Consider the following 26,097-nt stretch of genomic DNA (forward strand, 5'->3'; position numbering starts at 1 on the left):
TTGAGGAATGAGAACACTGAGCTATTTATAATTTTACAGAGGCATCAACTTGAATCACCCCTCCCTTCAGGCTGGTACAATAGAAGCAGCCTGTCAGTGGCCACACCAGAGCCCACTTCTCCTGTGGTTCTGAAATTCTTTATTTGTTTGCAGTAACTCTAGTGAACTCTTACGAAATGATAAACATTTCGTTTCTTTGTGGAAATAGCCCAGAAGAGAAAGCTGGTACTAGAACTGAGGATGTCTAATAAAGTTATATCTTAGCCAGAAATTTTGGATAAATGATTGAGGAAAGGAAGTGTCTTAGAGCTTAATATCTGTCATCCCTTCATCGTGTCCAGACCCCTCTTCTCTGCTAAAGCAGTTCCTATGCTAACAGTGGGTGTGCTCTCACACATTTTTGCTTTCCACATTCCCATAAATCAAGAAAATCCTATTTTTTATTTTAATAGGGAATGTATTCGCATGAATTTAAAAAAATCAAGAAAATAGAAAAAGGAGTACATTGGGAAATCTTCCTCCTAGACCAGTCCCTGACCACCCAATTTCCCCACTCAACCTCCCACAGAGAATCACTTTACAAAATTTTGCTTTATCTTTTCAGTGTTTCTTTATGCCAGCATACTCTCTGCCTATTTCTTATACAATGTTCTCCACCTTCCTCTTATCAACTGACAGTATATCTTGGAGATCTTTGAATGTCAATACAGTAGAATCTCTTTAATTTGACAACCCAAGAGACTAACAAACTGTTCAACATAGGGAGGTGGGCAACATAAGGAACTAGGCATGGTGTACTGATTATGTACATGTGATGAGTGTCCAATCTGTGAAAATGAGGTCATCCTAAAGGCCTGATCATTGTAGGGAGGTGGTCAACTACAGAGGTTCTTCTTCATTCTTTTTTACAGTTTCACTGTATCCCATTGTGGGAGAGAGCCATAGCTAAAGTAATCCATTGTTCTGAACTTTTATTTTCACAGACTATGCTGCAATTATAAACAAATGTGTATGCCATCTGTACAAGCATGGGTATAGCCATATGAAAAATTCCCACACATGGGAGTCCCACATTAAAGGTCAAATGTATGCATTTCTTGGATAGAGACTGCAAAATTGCCCTCATAATAGTTGTATTATGTTGCACTCCCACCAGCAATGTGTAAGGGTTCCTAAACATATTTTTGGATTAGGTATTTTTCCTTCCTTTGGAGTATCTTTAAGTAGAAAATACCAGGGAGGGAGTAAGTCTCTTTTATTCTTATGCACTAAGATTATTTACAAAAATGGCGAAAAAATAGGAAACTAATTTTGGAAAATGTATTAAATTTTTGAAAATGAATCAAATGCCTCACAATAATTTTATATGTCATTTACATTTTTAGAAGTATACATTTTAACTCAAAATGAAAAACATGTTAGTAACTTAAGAAAAATGTATCAGAAAATTAGACCCTTTCCTACACTGAGGCAATCACTAGTATATAGTCAAAGTTTATGGGTTCTAGAATTAAATCATTTCAGAATTCATTCACCTGAAAATTATCAAATCCATGAATCCTAACTATTAGATAATAAATGATTCATATAGATTAGAGTAGCAGTTTTCCCCAGTCTATTCTATATCATAAAAATACTCAAAATGGAACCAAACTATTTTCATCTTCTATTTGAAGAGTTTCGATGTTTCAGGATGAGATTAAGATGAGCCTGTGCATCAGGGTAAAGAATTATACTTTCTCCAGATACAACAGTTATGAAGACAAATGTAGGAATTCCCATCCAGTTTCTGCTTCCTTTTTTTTTTTTTTTTTTTGCATAGTTCAGAATGAGAAACTCAGAAGCCAGTATCCAAACTCAGCCCTTCTACTGGCCAGACAGTAGTTGAAGACTGAGATGGAAGTCCTGAATGACGAGTGTATGGCCACAACTTCTCTGATGTCAAGGGATAGCATGTCTGTAGCTGTTTTTGAAATATCGGGGATGCTAGAATGGCAGGTGTCTCTTCAGAGATATTTATGTAATCTACTAGCTGAAACATTTTATGTAAAAGACTGGTATGACTGCCTTTTTCACTTAGTTTATAATGTGGTGTGTGTGAATTCAGCCTGAAGTTGATATATAAAGTTTTGTACCTAAATGCATGAGTATAAAACAATGGTTTTCCAAGAAAGAAAATAATATTTTTTTAATTTTTCTTTTGTTTGTCCTTTAGCTTGTTTTGAGAGCTTTCTTTCTTTTTTTTTACAGTTATACTTACTATTTTTTTAAATTTCAGATTAGTAAGAGGGTTAAAACGTTTAGGTTATGCTGTTTGCATTTGTAAATCCAAGGTGAAACTCAAGCTGTTGTTGAGCCTTTCACCCAGTGGGTGTGCTGTACATTCCTGCAATGCGTTCACTGGGTGAGAGCTTACCCATCCCCCTTCCTCCTCTCCTCCCCTCCTCTCTTCCTCTCCTCCTCTCTCTTCTCTCTCTCCCCTTTCCCTGAACTTGAATTTCATTGTGTTTTTCTCCCATGTAGGTGTGTAGATGATTATTTATTGGTATCATATTAGTATTGAGTACATTGGATACTTTTGCTTTTCCACCCTTATGCTACTTTACTAAGGAGAATGTTCTTCAACTCCATCCAGGTTAATACAAAAGATGTAAAGTCTCCATCTTATTATGGCTGAATAGTATTTCATGGCATACATATACCACAGTTTATTAATCCATTCATGTGTTGCTGGGCAGTTGGGTTGATTCCACATCTTGGTGATAGTGAATAGAGCTGTGATAAACAGTCTTGTGCAAATGTGTTTATGGTAAAATTATTTTTGTTCTTCTGGGTAGAAGCCTAGTAGTGGAATTGTGGGATCAAATGGTTGGTCTACTTTTAGTTCTTTGAGGAATCTCCATACTTCTTTCCATGGAGGCTGTACCACTTTGCAGTCGCACCACTAGTGCAAGAGTGTTGACCCTTCTCTCCACGCCCAGGCCAGCATATGTTGCTTCAGGACCCAGTGATGTGGACTATTCTCAATGGTGTTAGATGATGTCTCAAAGTGGTTTTGATTTGCGTTTCTCTGATGATTATGGATGATGGGCTTCAATAAACATTCTAATGCAAATGTCCTTATGGTAAAATGTTTTTCTTCTGGGTAGATACCTAGTAATGGGATTGTGGAATCGAATGGAAGGTTTACTTTCAGCTCTTTGAGGATTCTCCATACTTCTTTCCAATGAAGCTATATTAGTTTGCAGTCCCACCAGCAGTATAAAAGTGTTCCCTTCCCTCTACATCCACACCAGCATCTGCAGCTTTGGGACTTTGTGATGCGGGCCATTCTCACTGGGGCTAGGTGATACCTCAAGGTGGTTTTGATCTGCATTTCTCTGATGATTAGGGACAATGAGCAATTTTTCATGTGTTTGTTGGCCATTCATCTTTTTCTGAGAAGGTTTTGTTCATGTCTCTTACCCACTTATAAATGAGATTGTTGCTCTTTCCTTGTTGATTAATTTGAGTTCCCTGTAGATTCTAGTTAGTAGCCCTTTGTCAGATTCATAGCATCCAAATATCGTCTCCCATTCTGAAGGTTTTCTGTTTGCTTTAGTGGTGCCCTTAGCTGTGCATAATTTTTTTAGCTTGATCATGTCCCATTTATTTATTTTTGGTGTTGCTACAATTGTCAATGGGATCTTCATAAAATCTTTTCCCAAGCCAATATCATCAAGAGTTTTTTCCACGCTTTCTTCTAGAATTTTTTTTCACGCCTTAAATTTAAATATTTTATCTAATAAGAGTCAATTTTTGTAAATGGTGAGAGGTACAGGTCCAGTTCTAGTCTTCTACATGTGGCTAACCAGCTCTGTTTCTAATTTTGATAAGAAAGGGGAATATCATTTTAACATCTGGGAGAAATATAAAACACCATCTTTTCTTCTTCAGGCATTCAAAAATATTTCATTTTTGTACAAAATGTTTGTGGATACTAGGCTTCACTTCACTGAAGTTCATCCCACAGACACTTCCTTTTTGCTGAAAATAATAGTCAGTTCTTAATTGATGCATGTGATAGATAATCCACTCCATTGGATGAATACCTTCCTTCCAGGTCTTATCCTAACAGAGCAAAGTGACAAGAATCCCTGTGTACTGACCTTTCAGCATTGGGGCATAGCTCCTGGGGAGAGTACAGACCACAGGGAATAGGCAACAGGAAAGGGCAGGAAAAAAAAATGTATAGCTCTCATCTGCAGAACTTCTCCACATTCATTGAAACAAAATGTTCAGCTGCTTATGTGTTAAACCATCCCAGTGTCTGCTACTAAGGTGTTTATTGTAACTATTTTAACTAAAGGAATCATTATGTCAAAGTTAATGTAGGTTAGAAACTTCAATATCTCTTTCAAAAAAGTGATTACTACAAGTTTATAGTGAAGATAAATGTAGGTTCTAATTTATTATACCAGCAAAGAAAATATTAAAAATATCATAAAGGGAGGTGGAGCAAGATGGCAGCCGAGTAACAGCTTCTTTGCATCTGGGCACCGTGAGTCTGGGGATATAGGACTCCAGGCATCTCTGGCTGGTGGGATCTGCCTATCATCACCCCTGAGAGGATACAGGGAGTCAGCGAGAGACTTCTGGACCCCAAGAGGAGGACTAAAACACTGGAAAACCGGCAAGTGGTCGCGTGTGTTCAATTCGTCTAAACCCGCCTGCAACTGTAAGTTCAGTAGCAGCGAGACTGCAAACCAGAAAGGCCTTACCTGTGAACTGTTTTGGTGTCTTTGGACTTGGCACTCAGCTGAACTGCCTTGGGGAGAGCCTGAGCGGCAGTGCGGAGAACTTTGGCCATTGTCTAGGGCCCCAGTCTGAGCCGCTGAGCCAGACGGAGCTAATAGTGTTTGGCTCTGGGTCACAGGCAGCCATTGTGAACGACCTGCCCCGGCAAGCTCCGCCCTCAGGGTCGCAGAGCTAGAATTGGGTGGGAGCTGGTAACCCAGCAACCAAGTAGCCTAAGGGCGGGGTCTGAGCCGCCTTGCAGCCCTAACCCTCGGAGGCAGAGGGAGAACAGTTTTGGCACACAGGGTAAGTGGATAGCCACTTCAGCAGTGATTCCAGCGACGAGCACTTCCCTGGGAAAGCTTCTGCTCAGTAAGTGAACAAGTTCAAAGTGCCTTTTAAGTGGGCTGAAGAGAGATTTAGGGTGTCTACCCGCTGGGGGTTGACAAACTAGCAGCCTCCAGTCATATCAGAACTGTCATTAACATCTCATACCCCAGAAGACCACGTGTTGCCCAGACAATATTCAATAACATATACATACTGCTTTGTTTTTGGTTGTGGTTTTTTTTTTTTTTTTGGTTTGGTTGTTTTTTTTGTTTATTTTGATGTTGTTGATTGTTGTTTTGTTTTTTAAGTTCAACCTTTTACATACAGATCCTTTTTCTTTCTCAATTTTTCTAGTTTAATTATAATTTCCCATTGCTGCCTATTTCAATAATTAGAACTTCATTTTTGTTAGTGTTGCTACCGCTATTCTTTGGTTTTTCCAGCCAATTTTATCCCATGAAGCTTTCTGTTTGCTTGTTTTGGTTTGATTTATAGCATTTTTGTCTTTCCTCTCTACTTGGTGGAGGTGGGATACTGTATCTGATCAGGTTACCAAAGAGCTGCTGACCTCAAGGGAACCACCCAACTGGGCACCCCCAGAAGGTGGTTTTCTTTTTAAGGTTGTATCAAAGTACCCTACTGTACACCTATATTGCTCTGTCTCCCTCTTTCTGTGCCTCTCTACTTTTTGTCAATATTCCTTTTACCCACCACCTCTCCTTTCTCTATTTTTCTTCTTTTTTTCCTATCACTTGGTCCTCCTTTCTTTCATCCCGTTTTTGCTCTTCAACCTTCTCACCCTTCTGGTCCAGTAACCCTTAGTCCACAGGCATGAGAACTTAAAGAGCAAGAGGAAGTGAAAGGAAAATTAGGGCAAGGAAACAGATAAAACAAATCACTCATGAGGAAGAATCAGCAGAAAACTCCAGGCAACAGGAAGAACCAGTCCAGAACAACCCCACCAAGGGACCATGAGGTAGCTACTGCAGAGGATTCCACCTTAAAGAAATGTTAGGAATGACAGAAAGGGAATTTAGAATACACATGTTGAAAACAATGAAAGAAATGATGGAAACAATGAAGGAAACTGCTAATAAAGTGGAAATTAACCAAAAGGAAATTCAAAAACAGAATCAAATAAGAGATGAACGATATGAAGAATATAAAAAGGATACAGCAGAGCTGAAGGAAATGAAACAGTCAATCAGGGAACTTAAAGATGCAATGGAAAGTATCAGCAACAGGTTAGACCATGCAGAAGAAAGAATTTCAGAAGTAGAAGACAAAGTTTTTGAGATAACTCAGATAGTAAAAGAGGCAGAAAAGAAGAGAGAGAAAGCAGAACGTTCACTGTCAGAATTATGGGACTTTATGAAGCGTTCCAACATACGAGTTATAGGAATTCCAGAAGGGGAAGAAGAATGCCCCAGAGGAATGGAAGCCATACTAGAGAATATTATAAAAGAAAATTTCCCAAATTTCACCAAAGATTCTGACACACTGCTTTCAGAGGGATATCGGACCCCAGGTCGCCTCAACTCTAACCGAGCTTCTCCAAGACACATTGTGATGAACCTGTCCAAAGTCAAGACAAAAGAAAAGATTCTGCAAGCTGCCAGGAGTAAGCGCCAGTTGACCTACAGGGGCAAATCCATCAGAGTGACCGCACACTTCTCTAATGAAACTTTCCAAGCAAGAAGACAATGGTCATCTACCTTTAATCTACTTCAACAGAACAATTTCCAGCCCAGAATTCTGTACCCTGCTAAGCTAAGCTTCAAAATTGACGGAGGAATCAAATCATTTACGGATATACAAACATGGAGGAAATTCGCCACAACAAGACCAGCTCTACAGGAAATGCTTCAACCTGTTCTGCACACTGACCACCACAATGGATCAGCAGCAAAGTAAGAACTCAGAAATTAAAGGACAGAACGTAACCTCCACACTGATGCAAAAGATAAAACTAAGCAATGGACTCTCACAAAAAAAGACGAATAGAATACTACCACACTTATCAATTATCTCAATAAATGTTAATGGCTTGAATTCCCCACTGAAGAGACATAGATTGGTTGACTGGATTAAAAAACACAAGCCATCCATTTGCTGTATGCAAGAAACACACCTGGCTTCAAAAGACAAATTAAAGCTCCGAGTCAAGGGTTGGAAGACAATTTTTCAGGCAAATGGAATCCAGAAGGAAAGAGGAGTTGCAATCTTATTTTCAGATACATGTGGATTTAAAGCAACTAAAGTCAAAAAAGACAAAGATGGTCACTTTATATTGGTCAAGGGAAAAATACAACAAGAAGACATCTCAATTCTATATATCTATGCACCCAATTCAAATGCTCCCAGATTCTTGAAACAGACCTTACTCAGTCTGAGCAATATGATATCTGATAATACCATAATGACAGGGGACCTTAACACTCCTCTTACAGAGCTGGACAGATCCTCTAAACAGAAATTAAACAAGGATATAAGAGATTTAAATGAGACCCTAGAAAAACTGTGCTTGATAGACGCATATAGAACACTTCATCCCAAAGATAAAAAATATACATTCTTCTCATCACCCCATGGAACATTCTCCAAAATTGATCATATGCTGGGACACAAAACAAATATCAACAGAATCAAAAGAATTGAAATTTTACCTTGTATCTTCTCAGACCATAAGGCACTAAAGGTGGAACTCAACTCTAACAAAAATGCTCGACCCCACCCAAAGGCATGGAAATTAAACAATCTTCTGTTGAATAACAGATGGGTGCAGGAAGAAATAAAACAAGAAACCATTAACTTCCTTGAGCATAACAATAATGAAGACACAAGCTACCAAAACCTGTGGGATACTGCAAAAGCAGTTTTGAGAGGAAAATTCATCGCTTTAGCTGCCTACATTCGAAAAACAGAAAGCACATCAACAATCTCACAAGAGATCTTATGGAATTGGAAAAAGAAGAACAATCTAAGCCTAAACTCAGTAGAAGAAAAGAAATATCCAAAATCAAATCAGAGATCAATGAATTTGAAAACAAAAGAATCATTCAGAAAATTAATGAAACAAGGAGTTGGTTTTTTGAAAAAATAAATAAAATAGATAAACCATTGGCCAGACTAACGAGGAATAGAAAAGTAAAATCTCTAGTAACCTCAATCAGAAATGATAAAGGGGAAATAACAACTGATCCTACAGAGATACAAGAGATCATCTCTGAATACTACCAGAAACTCTATGCCCAGAAATTTGACAATGTGAAAGAAATGGATCAATATTTGGAGTCACACCCTCTCCCTAGACTCAGCCAGGAAGAAATAGAGCTCCTGAACAGACCAATTTCAAGCACTGAGATCAAAGAAACAATAAAAAAGCTTCCAAACAAAAAATACCCTGGTCCAGATGGCTTCACTCCAGAATTCTATCAAACCTTCAAGGAAGAGCTTATTCCTGTCCTGCAGAAATTATTCCAAAAAATTGAGGAAGAAGGAATCTTCCCCAACACATTCTATGAAGCAAACATCACCCTGATACCAAAACCAGGAAAAGACCCAAACAAAAAGGAGAATTTCAGACCAATCTCACTCATGAACATAGACGCAAAAATTCTCAACAGAATCCTAGCCAATAGATTACAGCTTATCATCAAAAAAGTCATTCATCATGATCAAGTAGGCTTCATCCCAGGGATGCAAGGCAGGTTTAAAATACGCAAGTCCACAAACGTTATCCACCATATTAACAGAGGCAAAAATAAAGATCACATGATCCTCTCAATAGATGCAGAAAAAGCATTTGATAAAATCCAGCATCCTTTTCTAATTAGAACACTGAAGAGTATAGGCATAGGTGGCACATTTCTAAAACTGATTGAAGCTATCTATGACAAACCCATAGCCAATATTTTACTGAATGGAGTAAAACTGAAAGCTTTTCCTCTTAGAACTGGAACCAGACAAGGTTGTCCTCTGTCACCTTTACTATTCAACATAGTGCTGGAAGTTCTAGCCAATACAATTAGGCAAGACAAGGAAATAAAGGGAATCCAAATGGGAGCAGAGGAGGTCAAACTCTCCCTCTTTGCTGACGACATGATCTTATACTTAGAGAACCCCAAAGACTCAAACACAAGACTCCTAGAAGTCATCAAAAAATACAGTAATGTTTCAGGATATAAAATCAATGTCCACAAGTCAGTAGCCTTTGTGTACACCAATAACAGTCAAGATGAGAAGCTAATTAAGGACACAACTCCCTTCACCATAGTTTCAAAGAAAATGAAATACCTAGGAATATACCTAACGAAGGAGGTGAAGGACCTCTATAAAGAAAACTATGAAATCCTCAGAAAGGAAATAGCAGAGGATATTAACAAATGGAAGAACATACCATGCTCATGGATGGGAAGAATCAACATTGTTAAAATGTCTATACTTCCCAAAGCAATCTACCTATTCAATGCCATTCCTATCAAAATACCAAGATCGTACTTTCAAGATTTGGAAAAAATGATTCTGCGTTTTGTATGGAACCGGGAAAAACCCCTTATAGCTAAGGCAGTTCTTAGTAATAAAAATAAAGCTGGGGGCATCAGCATACCAGATTTTAGTCTGTACTACAAAGCCATAGTGCTCAAGACAGCATGGTACTGGCACAAAAACAGAGACATAGACATTTGGAATCAAATTGAAAACCAAGAAATGAAACTAACATCTTACAACCACCTAATCTTTGATAAACCAAACAAGAACATACCTTGGGGGAAAGACTCCCTATTCAATAAATGGTGTTGGGAGAACTGGATGTCTACATGTAAAAGACTGAAACTGGACCCACACCTTTCCCCGCTCACAAAAATTGATTCAAGATGGATAAGGGACTTAAATTTAAGGCATGAAACAATAAAAATCCTCAAAGAAAGCATAGGAAAAACACTGGAAGATGTTGGCCTGGGGAAAGACTTCATGAAGAAGACTGCCATGGCAATTGCAACAACAACAAAAATAAACAAATGGGACTTCATTAAACTGAAAAGCTTCTGCACCGCTAAGGAGACAATAACCAAAGCAAAGAGACAGCCTACAGAATGGGAAAGGATATTTGCATATTTTCAATCAGACAAAAGCTTGATAACTAGGATCTATAGAGAACTCAAATTAATCCACATGGAAAAAGCCAACAATCCCATATATCAATGGGCAAGAGACATGAATAGAACCTTCTCTAAAAATGACAAATGGCTAACATATGAAAAATGTTCATCATCTCTATATATTAGAGAAATGCAAATCAAAACAACCTTGAGATATCATCTAACCCCAGTGAGAATGACTCACATCACAAAATCTCAAAACTGCAGATGCTGGCATGGATGTGTAGAGAAGGGAACACTTTTACACCGCTGGTGCGACTGCAAACTAGTACAACCTTTCTGGAAGGAAGTACGGACAAACCTCAAAGCACTCAAGCTAGACCTCCCATTTGATCCTGCAATCCCATCACTGGGCATCTATCCAGAAGGGAAAAATCCTTTTATCATAAGGACACTTGTACTAGACTGTTTATTGCAGCTCAATTTACAGTCGCCAAAATGTGGAAACAGCCTAAATGCCCACCAACCCAGGAATGGATTAACAAGCTGTGGTACATGTATACCATGGAATACTATTCAGCTATTAAAAAAAAATGGAGACTTTACATCCTTCGTATTAACCTGGATGGAAGTGGAAGACATTATCCTTAGTAAAGCATCAGAAGAATGGAGATGCATGAATCCTATGTACTCAATTTTGATATGAGGACAATTAATGACAATTAAGTTTATGGGGGGGAGGAAAAGCAGAAAGAGGGACAGAGGGAGGGGGGTGGGGCCTTGGTGTGTGTCACACTTTATGGGGGCAAGACATGATTGCAAGAGGGACTTTGCCTAACAATTGCAATCAGTGTAACCTAGCTTATTGTACACTTAATGAATCCCTAACAATAAAAAAAAGAAAAAGAAGTACATGTAAAGATGTTCAGTATCATTAGCCTTAGGGAAATGCAAGTCAAAATCACAGTAAAGTATCTCTACACACGTATCTGAATGGCTGAAATTGGGAAAATAGTGAAAACATTTAATGCTGGCAAAGAAGAAGGGGAGACTAGATCATTCATACATTGCTCATGGGAATGGAATGAGAAGCCATTCTAGAAAAAAGTTAAGCATGCAATTACCATAAGACCCAGCAATTGAACAATTGGACATTTATTCTAGGAGAAGTAAAAATTATATTCATGCAAAAACTTATGCATTTATATATATATGCTATTTTTTTTTGAGACACAGTCTCAAGCTGTCCGCCATGGGTAGAGTGCTGTGGCTCACAGCTCACAGCAACCTCAAACTCGGGCTTAAGCGATTCTCTTGCCTCAGCCTCCCAAGTAGCTGGGACTACAGGCACCCGCCACAACGCCTGGCTATTTTTTTGTTGCAGTCGTCATTGTTGTTTAGCAGGCCCAGGCCATGTTCAAACCCACCAGCCTTGGTGTGTGTGGTCAAGCTAATATTTACAGTAGTTTTAATTGTAACCGCCAAGCCCTGAAAACAACTCAGATGTTCTTCAATAAGTGAGTGGTTAAACAAACCATCCACACCAGGGAATACTACTTGGCAATGAAAGTGAACAAGCTGCTGACATACACAGCTTGGATGATCAGGCTGAGCAGCAATGAATATATGTAAAACTGGGGAAACATGCATTGCATTGGTTGTGCCATTTCACATTCCCACCAGCATTGTATGAGGGTGTCAGTTTCTCCACATCCTCACCAACACTAAATTGTGGTCAGCCTGTTCCTTACAGCCATTCTAATGGTGTGTGGTGGTATCTCATTGTGGTTTTAACTTGCATTTCTCTGACTAAGAATGTTGATAACTTTTCATGTCCAAACCTACTTGTATATACACTTTGGTGAAATGTCCATTGAATTCCTTTGCACGTTTTTAATTAGGGTCATATTTCTATTTTTTTAATTGTAGGAGTTCTTTATAAAGTCTACTCAGAAGTCCTTCATTACATACATAATTTGCAAATATTGTTCCAATTTAATGGCTTTTTATTTTTTAAATGTCTTTTAAGAGCAAAAATTCTTAGTTTTGATTAAATTGAGCAAATTTTTCTTTTATAGGTCCTGCTTCTGCTGTCGTTATCTATGAAATTTTTGCCTAATCCAATATTATAAAAAATTTCTCCAATGTTTTCTTCCAAGAGTTTTATAATTTTAGCTCTTTCTAGCATTCAGGCCTATAATCTATTTTGACTGAATTTTTGTGTATGATGTGAGGTAAGCATCTAAATTCATTTTTTTAATATAGATATAAAATTGTTTCAATACCATTTGTTGAAGAAAACTATCCTCTTCTCATTTAATTACCTTTGCACTTTTGTTAAAATTCAATCAACAACCAATGGCCAAGTGGTGAAATAAATAAACATATAAATAAATAAGAAAATTCAATCAACAGTAAATATAAGAGCTCATTTCTGGACTCCCTTTTCTGTTCCAGTGATCTATGCTTTATTATTATGCCAGTACCATCCTGTCTCAATTACTGTAGATTTATAGCAAGTGTTTAAGTGGGTACTGTAAAGTCCTCCCGCTCTGTTGTTTGGTCAAAATTATTTTGGCTGTTCTAGATCTTTTGCATTTTTACATGAATTTAATAGTTTCAGAGAAGCCAGTTACAGACCAGAATTCTAATATCAAAATAATCATACAATTTAAGAGCTGATGAGAGAATTTAGAGAGAATCTAGTTCTAGCCCAGTATTTCTTATTTGGCAGAGGAGGGAACCAAGGTTTAAGGATTTTTTGAAGGGCAAGACCCATAAGCCAGCATTTCTTACTTACTCTTCAATATGTTCCTTTCTTCCTTCTTTGCACTAAATAGAACACTGTGGTTTGAATACTGTCCCCACTGTACATAGTATTTACCAGCCAGCATTCTAAAGCTTTAATGGGTGAATTATTAAAATCTACACATTCTTATATGGTGTTGCATAATATGACGAGTAGCTCAGCCATCTTGAGTTTGTCTATTTCAATTTGTGCCTCAATGTTAGTAATTGTAAAGTTTTACATTCTAACAAATTTATGATTAAATATTCAAAATCACTTCAACTTTATTTGGTATCGCTTGTCAGCATCAATTGTATTCTTTTTCACCCAAAAAACATACATACATATGGTATCATTTTCTTCATGCTTCATACTATATCTTTGTTGGCTCATTTTCCCATCTAAATACAAGATAATCATGACTGCACGACACTTTACAATAAAGAACTAACTCATGATCTTAAGAGTTTACACAGTAAGTCATTAAACAAGCTGCATGCTTTCAAATATTCCATTGATTTTCCCTTTTCCCTATTCACCATCACCATAAGCACTGATAAATTTGGGGGGGCTATAACCTAAATCTATATGCAGGGATCTCTGCTGGTCTCCTTTGTCTTGTTTTATTCTGCTGTGTTCTATTTTGCCTGCTTCTTTCTCTTAAATAAGCACTAGCATGTCCTACCACAGAGACTGATAATTAAAATCAACTATAAAAATTTTCCGTTAGGTGTGAGGCCTTGTTGTGTGCCCAGGTCAGAACAACGATTTTCTATAATTAATTTGTTGTGCCCAAGTCACGCATCCCCCACATAAATCACCCAGAGACCAAGTCCAATGCAAAAGCAAGAGGTTGTTTATTTACAAGCTCAAGCCTGGGCTCCCTGGTCCTGGCGCAGCAGGAGAGCAGAGAAGCCCTGATCTTGAAAAGGAGGGAGGTTTTTAAGGGTATAGAAAGGAAAGAAAAGGGAGTGGGTGTGAGGTGAGCCACTGGGGCGAGCTGATAGAGGTCTAGGGGACTGAGCAGTATTTGTCCTTCGGTGTCTGGGAGAGTGTTGCCATCACCGGAGCAGACGTTGTGCAAGGGCACAGATCATGGGGCAAGGAGGGGAGCCGGGGGAAGGAGCAGGTTGCCTAACGCCTTTGGTATGCAGCTGCAAAATGAAGACTGAGGGACAAGATGAATTTAGTTTTAACAAAATGGAGTTAACTTGGTCCTTATAAATTAATCTTGCACTTTGTTATGACAGAACATAAGGCTTTACTCACGACATATGTGTGAAATCTTTTCTCCTTTCAGGAAAAAACAAGGTTCTTTCTTTCCACCCTAGAATCTTTTCTGTTTTATGAATTAAACCTTAAGAGTATTGATGCATATAATTAGCACTAACCTTGTGAGGTCAAAATTGAGGACATCTAATTTTTCTTCTTTAAAGATCCATCCAGTGATCCTTTAGTTATATGCTTACAAAATAAGTAGAAGTCTCAAGTCCCTTGCTTCTGGATTGGTATCCAGCAAACAGAGTAATTAAAATGAGATACTATATTTCTCTTTATTCCCCACCTTCAGGTGAATGAGACAAGAAGGGATGACAACCCTGTATCTTACATGAACAATCTTTCCTCTAAGAAAAAAATCCTTCGTGGTGCTGGAACTCTGTCTTTAAAAATATTCTCCCCCTTCCCTTTCTGTCTCCTCCACATGGTTGTTATTAACATCTATGTATTTCAGATTCTAAAAAGTTAAGATCTCAGCAAAAACTGAGACACTGAATATTCAATAGTAAAAGATGTGGGTAGGAGCAACAATTCTATGTCTTCCAACTTCAATGTAGCTTAATAAGAAGCAGTTCCTCGGAATCCGTCTTAGAGAAACTTATGTTTGTGATTTCTTATGGGTCAGGAACTGTTCCAAGTACTCTACATCTATTGATTCATTTAAGACTTAGGCCAGCCATATGGTACTCTTCTTACCCACAGTTTCCAGGAGGAACAGGTAACATGTCTAAGCCATGCCAGGAGACAAAGCAGCCCTGTTCCCAAGCCTTTTCTTTTTACCATGAGGCCACACCACCTTCTCCTTCTGTTGAGCTCCCACAGGAGATTGCTTAAGAGCTTCTTGAGAAGTTACTATTTCTATTCATCTTCCAAGCAGTGAGTTTCTTGGGAAGCAGTCTTTTTTTTTCCTCCATATAATAATTTAATATCTGCCAGCCAAACAATTTGTATCTTTATTCAATTAAATTAAAACAGACCTGCCATGTATGCTAGATAACATTCACTAGATGCACATGAGTTTAGGCAACGCAAGGTAATTCTACATAAGCTGATTACTCAACTATTACTAAAACCTGAATGGTGTCAGGGATACCCAACAAGTGCTCTTTGTCACACTGAGTGCCTGCATTTCCATAGTGTGGTTAGAGGGACAGCTACAAGCTATGACATGGACTACCAGTAAACTTTTGTGAGAGAAGGAGCGAAAATGTCAATTAACGTAGATTAACAGTCTCCTAAATGTAAACAGTATACTTGACAGTTACAGTGCTTAAAAAGTTCTTCTGTCACCTTAATGACACAAACTTCTCTTATCTGAAAGCAACACCTTTTGTTTTGGGCACCCTGCACCTGACAACCTGGACCACAGGTGACCATGCCAGACAGAGGCCATTACTGGTTATGGCTCATACTTCAGATGCTTACTTCTGCTAAGCCCTGTATGTGGTCTGCCTCTTCTGTGGCCTCAGTAATCCTCCAAGGAAGGTGAGAGGCAGAGAGTTAACCATCCTCCCAGAGGGACGGGGTCAGGAAGATGACAGAGCTTGGACAATGCCAACTGTTTCCTGGGGGCAAAATTACCCCTGGTTGGTGAGTACTGGTCTAGCATCAGGTCCTAAATCATTCTAATATACAGCCAAGACTAAGAACTATGGCTCTGGGAAGTTCCTGTGAATGAGCAGCTCCAGATGTACAATGGGTCAAAGAATAATAAAAGCTAAGCTTTATGTCCAATGGGTGTAAAGAAAGAATAAATCACCCCGCGGTGAAGACTCAGGCAGTTTGCCAATGACTAAAGTATGTGGACTTTAGGACATAAATTTCACATCAACTATTTGGCTCTTTACATTTTTCTTACGTTCTGATTGTCAGATATGTTCCCCAAAGCTGGCATAAACAGATGCGTTCCCTATGTGTAAGAGCTCCCAACCACAGGAGATACTGCATTGCACTAAACACAGTGGTGGGTGTAGAACCCGCATTTGGATCTCACCACCTGTAAACAGGCTGCTTATCAGTGCATCAAACAAGTTCTTCCCTAAATCTGGTTTGGGCCGGTTAAAAAGTGCAGTCTCTCAATTTTATGATGCCGATTTTGGACACCATCCAAATCAGCCCCACAAATGCAGAATTTCTATATTCATTTGTGCCATTTAAAAATGGTTTCATTTTCAGACACGCATCAGAAACTCTATTTCAACTGTGGGGGGGAACATCAGCTAGAACAAAGGCAAGAATCCAGTAAAACCCATACTCAGTAGACTGTCTCCTGTGGTCTCCACAATGTTCCTCTTGGAGTCTGCTGGGGATGGGAGACAAGGGTGTGGGTCATCTCCAGGTTCCCACTCTGCAGCTCTGATGAAGCTGAGCAGTCTCATCACAGCCCACTGTGAGGGCTCTCTAAGTCAGGGTCTTCAAACTGCAGCCTGCAGGCCACATGAGGTGGTGTGAATTGTATTTGTTCCCGTTTTGTTTTTTACTTCAAAAGAAGATATGTGCAGTGTGCATTGGAATTTGTTCATAGTTGTTGTTTTTTTAAAACTATAGTCCGGCCCTCCAACGGTCTGAGGGACAGTGAACTGGCCCCCTGTTTAAAAAGTTTGAGGATGCCTGCTCTAAATGAATAGGTAGAGGCAGCCCCTTTTCAACCTGGACTCTTTTTTTTTTTTTAAACAATCTCACGCTATCACTCTGGGTAGAGTGCCATGGCATCATCATAGCTCACAGCAACTACAAACTCTTAGACTCAGGCAATCTTCTTACTTCAGCCTCCATAGTAGCTGGAACTATAGGTACCCACTACAACACCCAGATAGTTTTTCTATTTCTAGTATAGATGGGTCTTGCTCTTGCTCAGGATGGTCTCGAACTCATGAGCTCATGGGATCTCCCCTCCAGGGCCTCCTAGAATGCTAGGATTATAGACTTGAGCCACTGCACCCACCTCAACCTGGACTCTTTTTTTTAATCTTTTTTAAAATTGTTTTTGTTTTTATTAAATCATAACTGTGTACATAGAAGCATTTATGGGGTTCTGATTTGATATACAATGTGAAATACTTACATTGTACTGATTAATACATCCATCACAATTATACTCTTTTCTTAATAGTTTTGAAATGTATTATTGCATTGTGCACATTAGGTGAGGCCTCCCCAAATACCCTCCTTCCTCCCACCTCCCTCATCCCTTCCCCTCTCTCGCCTCTTCCCTTCTACTTTCTGGACTATAGTTATGTTTTACCACTCATATGAATGTGTAGGTGATGATATATTGATTTCATTATCCATTCTTGAGATACTTTACTAAGAAGAATATGTTCTAGCTCCATCCAGGTAAACATAGATGTGAAGTCTCCATCATTTTATGGTTGCATAGTATTCCATAGGGTACATATACCACAATTTGTTAATCCATTCATGGGTCAGTGGGCACTTGGGCTGTTTCCATGTCTTGGCAATTAAGAATTGGGCTGCAATAAACATTCTGGTGCAAATCTCTTTGTTGTAAAATGATTTTTGATCCTCTGGGTATGTACCTAGTAGAGGAATTGCAGGATCAAATGGTAGGTCTACTTTTTGTTCCTTGAGTGTTCTCCAAACTTCTTTCCAAAAAGGTCGTATTAGCTTGCATTCCTACCAGCAGTATAGAAGCGTTCCCGTCTCTCCGCAACCACACCAACATCTGTAGTATTGGGATTTTGTGGTGTGGACTAATCTTACTGGAGTTAGATGATATCTCAAAGTGGTTTTAATTTGCATTTCTTTGATGATTAAAGATGATAAGCATTTTTTCATGTGTTTGTAAGCCATGCACCTATCTTCTTCAGAGAAGTTTCTGTCAAGTCTCTTGCCCACATAGAAATGGGGTTATTTGTTCTTTTTTTATTGATTAGTTTGAGTTCTTGGTGGATTCTAGTTATCAGACCTTGTCAGAAGCATAACCTGCAAAAATCTTCTCCCATTCTGAAGATTGTCGCTCTGCTTTACTTACTGTGCTCTCAGCTATGCAAAAGCTTTTTAGTTTGATCAGATCCCACTAATATATTTTGGGTGTTGCTTCAATTGCCCAGGGGGGGGTCCTCCTCATAAAATATTCTCCCAGGCCAATTTCTTCAAGTGTTTTCCCTGCACTCTCTTCTGGTATTTTTATAGTTTCATGTCTTAAATTTAAATGTTTTATCCAGTGAGAATCAATTTTTGTTAATGGTGAAAGGTGAGGTCCAGTTTCAGTCTTGTACAGGTTGCCATCCAGTTCACCCAGCACCATTTGTTAAATAGGGAGTTTTTCCCCCACTGTAGAATGTTTTTCATAGGCTTATCAAAGATCAAATGACGATAAGTAGCTGGGTTCATCTCTTGGTTCTCTATTCTGTTCCATAAATCTACCTCTCTGTTTTTGTGCCAGTACCATGCTCTTTTGATCACTATAGATTGATAGTATAGCCTGAAATCTGGTAACATGATACCTCCTGATTTGTTTTTATTTCTGAGTAATGTATTGGCTATTTGAGGTTTTTTCTGATTCTATATAAAATGAAGCACTACTTTTTTAAGCTCTTAAAGTATGACAATGGTGCTTTAATAGGGATTGCATTATATCTGCATATTGCTTTAGGTAGTATGGACATTTTAACAATGTTGATTCTTCCCAGCCATGAGCATGGTATGTTTTTTCATTTGTTAACATCTTCAGCTATTTCTTTTCTCACAGTTTCATAATTCTCTTTACAGAGATCTTTCACGTCCTTTGTTAGGTAAATTCCCTGATATTTCATCTTCTTTGGCACTACTGTAAAAGGAATAGAGTCCTTGACTGTATTTTCAGCTTGAGTATTATTGGCATATATAAAAATACTTACTGATTTTTAAGTATTAATTTTGTCTCCTGAGACACTGCTATATTCCTTGATCACTTCTAAGAGTTTTGTAGTTGAGTCTCTGTGATTTTCCAGGTATAGGATTATATCATCAGTGAAGAGTGAGAGTTTGATCTCCTCTGACCCTATTTGAATACCCTTGATCATCTTCTCTTGCCTGACTGCAATGGCTAAGGCTTCCATTACTATGTTGAATAGCAGAGGAGACAATGGGCATCCTTGCCTCATTCTTGATCTGAGTGGAAATGTTTTGAATTTTACTACATTCAATATGATATTGGCTATGGGTTTGCTGTAGATGGCCTCTATCAGTTTAAGAAATGTTCCTTCTATTCCTATTTTCTTAAGTGTTCTGATCATGAAAGGATGCTGGATATTATCAAAAGCTTTTTCTGCACCAATTGAGAGAATCATATGATCTTTGTTTTTTATTGTATTGATGTAATGTATTATATTTATAGATTTGTGTATGTTGAACCAACCCTATAACCCTGGAATAAAACCAACTTGATCATGGTATATAATTTTTTTGATGTGTTGTTGAATTCTGTTTGCTAAGATTTTACTGAATATTTTTGCACTGATATTTATTAATGATATTGGTCTATAATTTTCTTTCTTTCTTGGATCCTTTCCTGGTTTGGGGATCCGGGTGATATTTGCTTCATAGAATGTGTTGGGAATTATTCCTTCTTTCTCTATGCTTTGGAAAAAGTTGTATAATGTATAGGTACTAGTTCCTCTTTAAAGGTTTGATAGAATTCAGATGTGAAGCCATCTGGTCCTAGACTTTTCCTTTTTGGGAGATTTTGTATTGTTGATGCTATTTCAGTGATTGATATAGGTCTATTCAAAATTTCTAATTCTTTCTGGTTGAGTCTAGGAAGGTGGAGGGCATCCAGGTATTGGTCCATTTCCTTCAGATTTTCATATTTCTGGGAATAGAGGTTTTTTTATAGTAATCATTGAGGGTTTTTTTTAATTTCTGAGGTGCCTGTTGTTATTTCTCCTTTATAGTTTCTGATAGATGATATTAGAGATTTTACTTTTCTGTTCTGGTCAGGTTGGCCAAAGGTTTATCAATTTTATTAACCTTTTCAAAAAATCAACTTTTTGTTTCATTGATCTTCTGAATAATTCTTCTGTTTTCAATTTCATTTAATTCTGCTCTAATTTTTGGTTATTTCTTTTCTTCTGCTGGGTTTGGGATTGGAATGTTCTTCTTTTTCCAGTTGTTTACGATGATCCATTAAGTTGTTGGCTTCCTCTCTTTCTGTTTTCTTGATGAAGGCTTCCAATGCTATAAACTTCTGAGTGGATTTACTTTGTGCTGGTCATTGTGGAGGAAGGGTCTGAGAATATCCTGGAGAGCTGGATTAGTTATGGAAAATTTCTTCAACATGTGTACATCATTAAAATATTTAATTTCTCTATCACAAAGGAAACTCAGTTTAGCTAGATACAGGATCTTGGGCTGAAAGTTGTTTTGTTTTAAGACATTGAAGGTCGATGACCATCCTCTTCTGGCTTGAAATGTTTCCGCTGAGAGATTTGCAGTCATTCTGCTATTTCTCCCTTTGTAAGTAATGCTTTTCTTACATCTGGCAGCTTTCAGAATTTTCTCCTTCATCTTAACTTTGGCAAAGTTAATCACGATGTGTCTAGGAGATGTTTTATTTGGATTGTGTCTTCTGGGGTCCTGCAACTGTCTATATTTCTGAATCTGAATTTCTGAATTCTGAATCTGAATTCTAAATCTGAATTTCTGTATCTCTTGCAATGCTTGGGAAATTTTCCTCCATAATCTCTTAGAGTAGAGCATCTGTATCTTTAAGACAATTCTCTTCTCCTTCAGGAATTCCTAAAAATGAGTGGTCTTTTGGAGTGATCTCACAACTCAGGAAATGATCAGTTTTTGCTCTCCATTTGTCTGCCTCTTTGAGCATTTGGGAATGTTCCAAAGCTTTGTCTTCATTTCAGAGATCCTTTCTTCTGCCTGATCAACTCTATTACTGAGGGATTCTACTGTATATTGGAGCTCCTTAACTAACTTTTTCACTTCCTTGAGCTCTGCTATCTCTTTTCTCATTATATCCATATCTTTGGTGACTTTGGTTTTGAATTCATTAATTTCTTGAGATAACTGTAGAACTACTCTTTATATTTCAATTTCTAACTTTTCTTCCATTCTATTCATCTTATTTTGCCATCCATATTCTGAATTCTATTTCTGACATTTCAGCCATTTGTCTATGCATGGCATCTTCAGTCATATCTTCTTTGTCATCCCTGGGGCGGGGGGGGGGGTTGATCTACTCTAGTTATTCATGTTGCCAGCATTCTTCCATTGGTTCCACACCATGTTTATTTTCCACAGTTTGGTTATTAGAACTAATAGGGTGAGATTGAATTGGGGTTCCCAGTCAGTAGAGAAAATCAGCCACTTACCAAAGCATTAGGCTTTGTAATTGTGGCTTATGCCCTACAGCCTTACACAGGCCCCTTTCAGAGTTTTAGCCAGAGACTCTGAGGACCTATTTGGTGAGACAGCGCAAGCTGGCTCTGTTTTTAAATCAGCCAACTGATACTCTATCCTAAGAAACCACAGTATTAGTTTTAAATCTTGGCTGTGGCAAAATACAGACAGCTGTGGTGCCCCACCTCCACCCTTCAGTTCTTTTCTGCTACAGAACTTCAAAGGTCAACCTCGGAGTTTTTCCTATGTGGACAGCCCCAAACATGAGTTCCAATCAAATTGTCTCAGGAAGTACAAACTCTGCTAAACAGAGAGGGATCCATGGATCTCCAACAGCACAATTGGAGCCAGGGGCCCTCATCCCCGTCCTCCAGACTCAGTCCAAACTGGTGTCCGCTTCTCTGCCAACCCCCAGTCTCAGTCCACACCCAGCAAACCTCTGCTGGCCAGCTCTGTTGGAAACAGGGGATCATGCCCCCACCCACAGGTCTCAGTCCACTCCTGGAGATTTGCCAGCTCTGTTGGAGTCAGGGGACCACGCTCTTGCCCTCAGGTCTTATTCCACACCCACAAGCCTCTGCTCACAGGCCCACTTGGAGCTGAGGACCAGCCCCATCCACCAAACTCAGTCCACGCCAGGCAACTCTCCCACTTGCAGGCACAGTCAAAGCCAGGGGTTCTGTACACCCTCCTGCCAGACACAGCCCGAGGGTCAATACCACCAGTGTCTGGGCAAAGTCATAACCAGGGGACTGTTTCTCCCCCCACAGAATGTCCCTTTCTTCCCACACCCTCTTTCTTACCCACTAGTCACAGATTCCATCCTGATGTTCAGCAGTCCACACTATGCCCAGATCTCTTAGGAAAATACCAAATATTCTACGCTCTGCAGGGAGCAGAACTTCAGAACGCCATGTGAGAGGGAAAGGGTGGACTGGGAGTTTGAAATTGTGGGGGGAAATATTTGTTCGATTTTATGCCCAGAGGTGTGGTGTCTAGGTTCATAAGTGGGACCTCCCTGGAGAAAGAGACCCAGTATTTAGCGGCTCTCTCCAGTGAGGTAAAATGAGAGGTCTATTGTTCCCTGCTTGCTGAGGTCTATGGTTCCCTGCTCCCATCCTCTAGCCAATAAGCTTTGTACCTGTAATTTGTTTTCTTGAATGCTCTTTCTTGGAGTCACAGCTTGGCAAACTTCTTCCTTGGCTCAGCGCCCCACCTTTGGCTTCATAGAGTCCAATTCTGTCCAGTTTTACTCCCTCTGGTCAGGAGCCTCTGCAGAGGGTTGCTACTAGTCATCCATCTTCCCAAAATCCTCAACCTGGACTCTTAGACAGAACCATACTCTCCCATTTCCTCAAGCAGCTAGATGGCACGTGCATTGTTTCCTTCAACATAAAAACTACTTCAGAACACTTATAAACAACTTTTAAGTAGAAAATAAAGTACAAGGTGAATATGTTTTCTAAGCAAAATTAGTGCTATCTCATTTCAAAAGATGAAAATATTGCCCTAATTTAATGAGTTGGAGTCATAGATTCATTCAACACCCTCTATGTGCTAGATGCTGCATAATAAGTTATAAATAAAGGGATTACATAACACAGACTCATTTGTAGCAAAAATAAATAAATAAGCTATGATTGCTTCCATGGTGCCAGATTAACCCTTTGAACCAATGTGACTTACTTTGTCAGACTAGCTTGGCTTTTTTTCATTGACTTTATAGTTTCTTGTTAACATTAGTGAAATTGATTAGTTCTTTTGCCATGGTCTAATTATTATACTAAACAGTCATTTATTTATTCCTCTCCTAGTGTAAATTGTACATCAACATGCTTTTAAAAAATCATAACCTTTTACATAGGCAATAGAATTGCTTTCCATCCAGTACCTTAGATCAAAAAAAAAAAAAAGAATTGCTTTCCAGAAAATTTCTCTAAAAGAAAAAAAATATATAATAGATTGCCACAAGGTATAATTTCCACATGTTCCCACTAAAAGTCATAAGCTTTTATGTACATAGAAAGTTTTCTGGAAAAAAAAAAAACTTAGCAAGTGACAGTGGGTGCCCTTTGAACAAGTTAGGGGCCTGATTAGAAGACAGACTTACTTTTCATTATATAAACTTTTATTCAAATTAATTTCTACCATTTTACATATTTCATGTATATTTTTAAATTTTAATTACTAATAAATAACAAAAGAGATACATTCCTAGTGGTCTTTCAGAAGTTCCAAAATACTTCCTGTAAGTAGGAGAAAAACAGGTGAGCCCCACAGGTTTTGCCTCCATGGCCTTCTTGCGCATATGTGTTGTTGCTGAAACTGAGCCCCTGAAAAGAGACTTTGAATGTAAGAGTGCTCCAACACTGGTTCTTTGAAAGAGATTAACAAGCAGGTCCTGCTTGAGGGTAGGTGGTTAATGAGGTCCTCACTCAGGAAGCCACATTTAACCAGAGGTGCAGACAGGGAAAGAGAGGGGGAAAGTTGCCTACAGGCAGGGGACTAATAGTAACTAGAACAGTTCCCAGTCATATATTCTTTCAAAATAAAGCAGATGCAAATTAGGGAAGTCTGATTATATCTAAACATTTCTTCCAGTGATGTTTTTTCTCTTCTTTGTCTATAATTCCCCAGAAGAATCAATGCTCACTCCTAGGAAAAGGAAAATAACACCACTACCACACCTGTTTGTCTTGAAAACAGACAATTCTGTGATCTTTTTGCTTCCCACTGCTACCATGATGTCTTTCCTTTGTGTCCTTCCTTTACACTTAATGCTAACCTAATCCTAGTTAAAAATTTAAGGAAGCGTGTAAAAGAAAAAAATTCAGTTGAGACTGGAAGACTCTGAAAGATTCTAGTTGTGGGTTTTCTGGGTCATTTTCTTAGCTCTTGTCACTTTACATCTTGACAGGATTCAAAGTCCCCCTTATTAAGCAAGAAAACTGTTCTTAATTTATCTCATTTTTGGATGTGTGAATTAGACAATCCATACATGTGGATTTCAGGATACTCTTAAGTCTCCAGGAATGAATAAATAGTTCAACTATTCCAAAGTATAACCTATAACAGTTCTTACATATTTTAGTTACATATCTGTGGTCTTTAGTGGAGAATTACAATTCTGGGCCAGAACAATAAATTCTTATTCTATAAAAAGTATAATAGTTTCCAGGTTTTCTTGTCTTTATAGGGATGATTCATCTCAGAAATAGTGTTTTATGTTTTCACTTGCACCAAGCACTGATTACCAGCAGTCATCAATGATAAAATTAATTTGTTAGCTTCATGAAAACAGAGTTTATGGCAGTGTTTGTGTGACAAGTTCTGTGGTCATCTTTAGACCAAAGTTTATATGGACCTTTTGAGAAGACACTGACCAAGAATGGTTATGAAGAGACGAAGAAAAGCCCAGAGGCAGGACTGGCTGAAGGAAAAAATTCTTTTAGAAAACTATTCAAAATAAAGGGAAGTAAGTGTTAAAACTAAAAAGGGAAAATGTCTGAAATTAAGTCATATAAGATCTTAGCCAAATCACAGAATGATAGCTTTCCTCCTGTTACTAAATTCTCAAAATGCATACACTCTGATTTTGTAATCTATGGGGTACTGGTTTCCCAACCTCTTTCCATTGGAAACCCCTTTCATGTCAGAGACCACACTGACCCTGAAAGTAAACCTCACATAATCATTTAGCAATAGCTAGAGTCACAGATCAACTTAGAGTTACTATGGCAAAAAGTACTTAGCAAAAACAGGCAGAAAGGGGTGGCACCTGTGGCTCAACAGAGTAGGACGCTGGCCCCATATGCCGGAGGTGGTGGGTTCAAACCCAGCCCCAGCCAAAAACTACAAAACAAAAACAAAAAAAAAAGGCAGAAAGGCAAGTTTGTTAAGGTAAAACGAAACTATTTCCTGTTGAGTAGAGTAAGTTTAAATTCTGAGTCACTAAGCAAAAATCATTAAAGAAACCAATACCATTTTTACTCTTAAAAAGGAATCATGCTGCATGTTCAGCAGGAACTTCCTCTCCATTTCTGGTAGTGGGACTATGTATTATGGAAGCCATGCTCCTAGTAGCATACCTAATTAGACAATTATCAGCGATTCCCAGCATACTATTGGTTAGCTATTAATAGCTACAATAGAGTAGGACCTGCTCTACTTAGCACAGCCACTAGAGGGTTCCACCTTTGCCTTGGAACCAAGATCTTAAATTGACAACATGGAAGAGCAGATTTTTTTGCATATGCTACTAACAGATCACTGTAACCAAATTGTTCCATATGATAAGGGGAAGTTTGAGACTAAATAGAGAAAACCACTGATGTCACATCTACTGAACGAGAGGCAGACCCTTAACCACAGGAAAAAAAGTAAACGCAAGTGAATTTAGATGTTAACCAGCTGTACATCATACACTATACCATTTTTCCATCATTCCCCATAACCTCTCATTCATTG

The 26,097-nt window shown here is 38.5% G+C and overlaps 1 protein-coding gene across 1 annotated transcript in view; it reads left to right on the forward strand.

The window, feature by feature from the left end:
- EDNRA (endothelin receptor type A) overlaps nucleotides 1-26,097 on the forward strand; it is a 74,025-nt gene that overhangs the window by 20,445 nt on the left and 27,483 nt on the right. The gene's annotated exons all lie outside the window — the stretch shown is intronic.

This window comes from Nycticebus coucang, chromosome 1 (assembly GCF_027406575.1).
Source record: "Nycticebus coucang isolate mNycCou1 chromosome 1, mNycCou1.pri, whole genome shotgun sequence".
NCBI classification, from domain to species: Eukaryota; Metazoa; Chordata; class Mammalia; order Primates; family Lorisidae; genus Nycticebus; species Nycticebus coucang.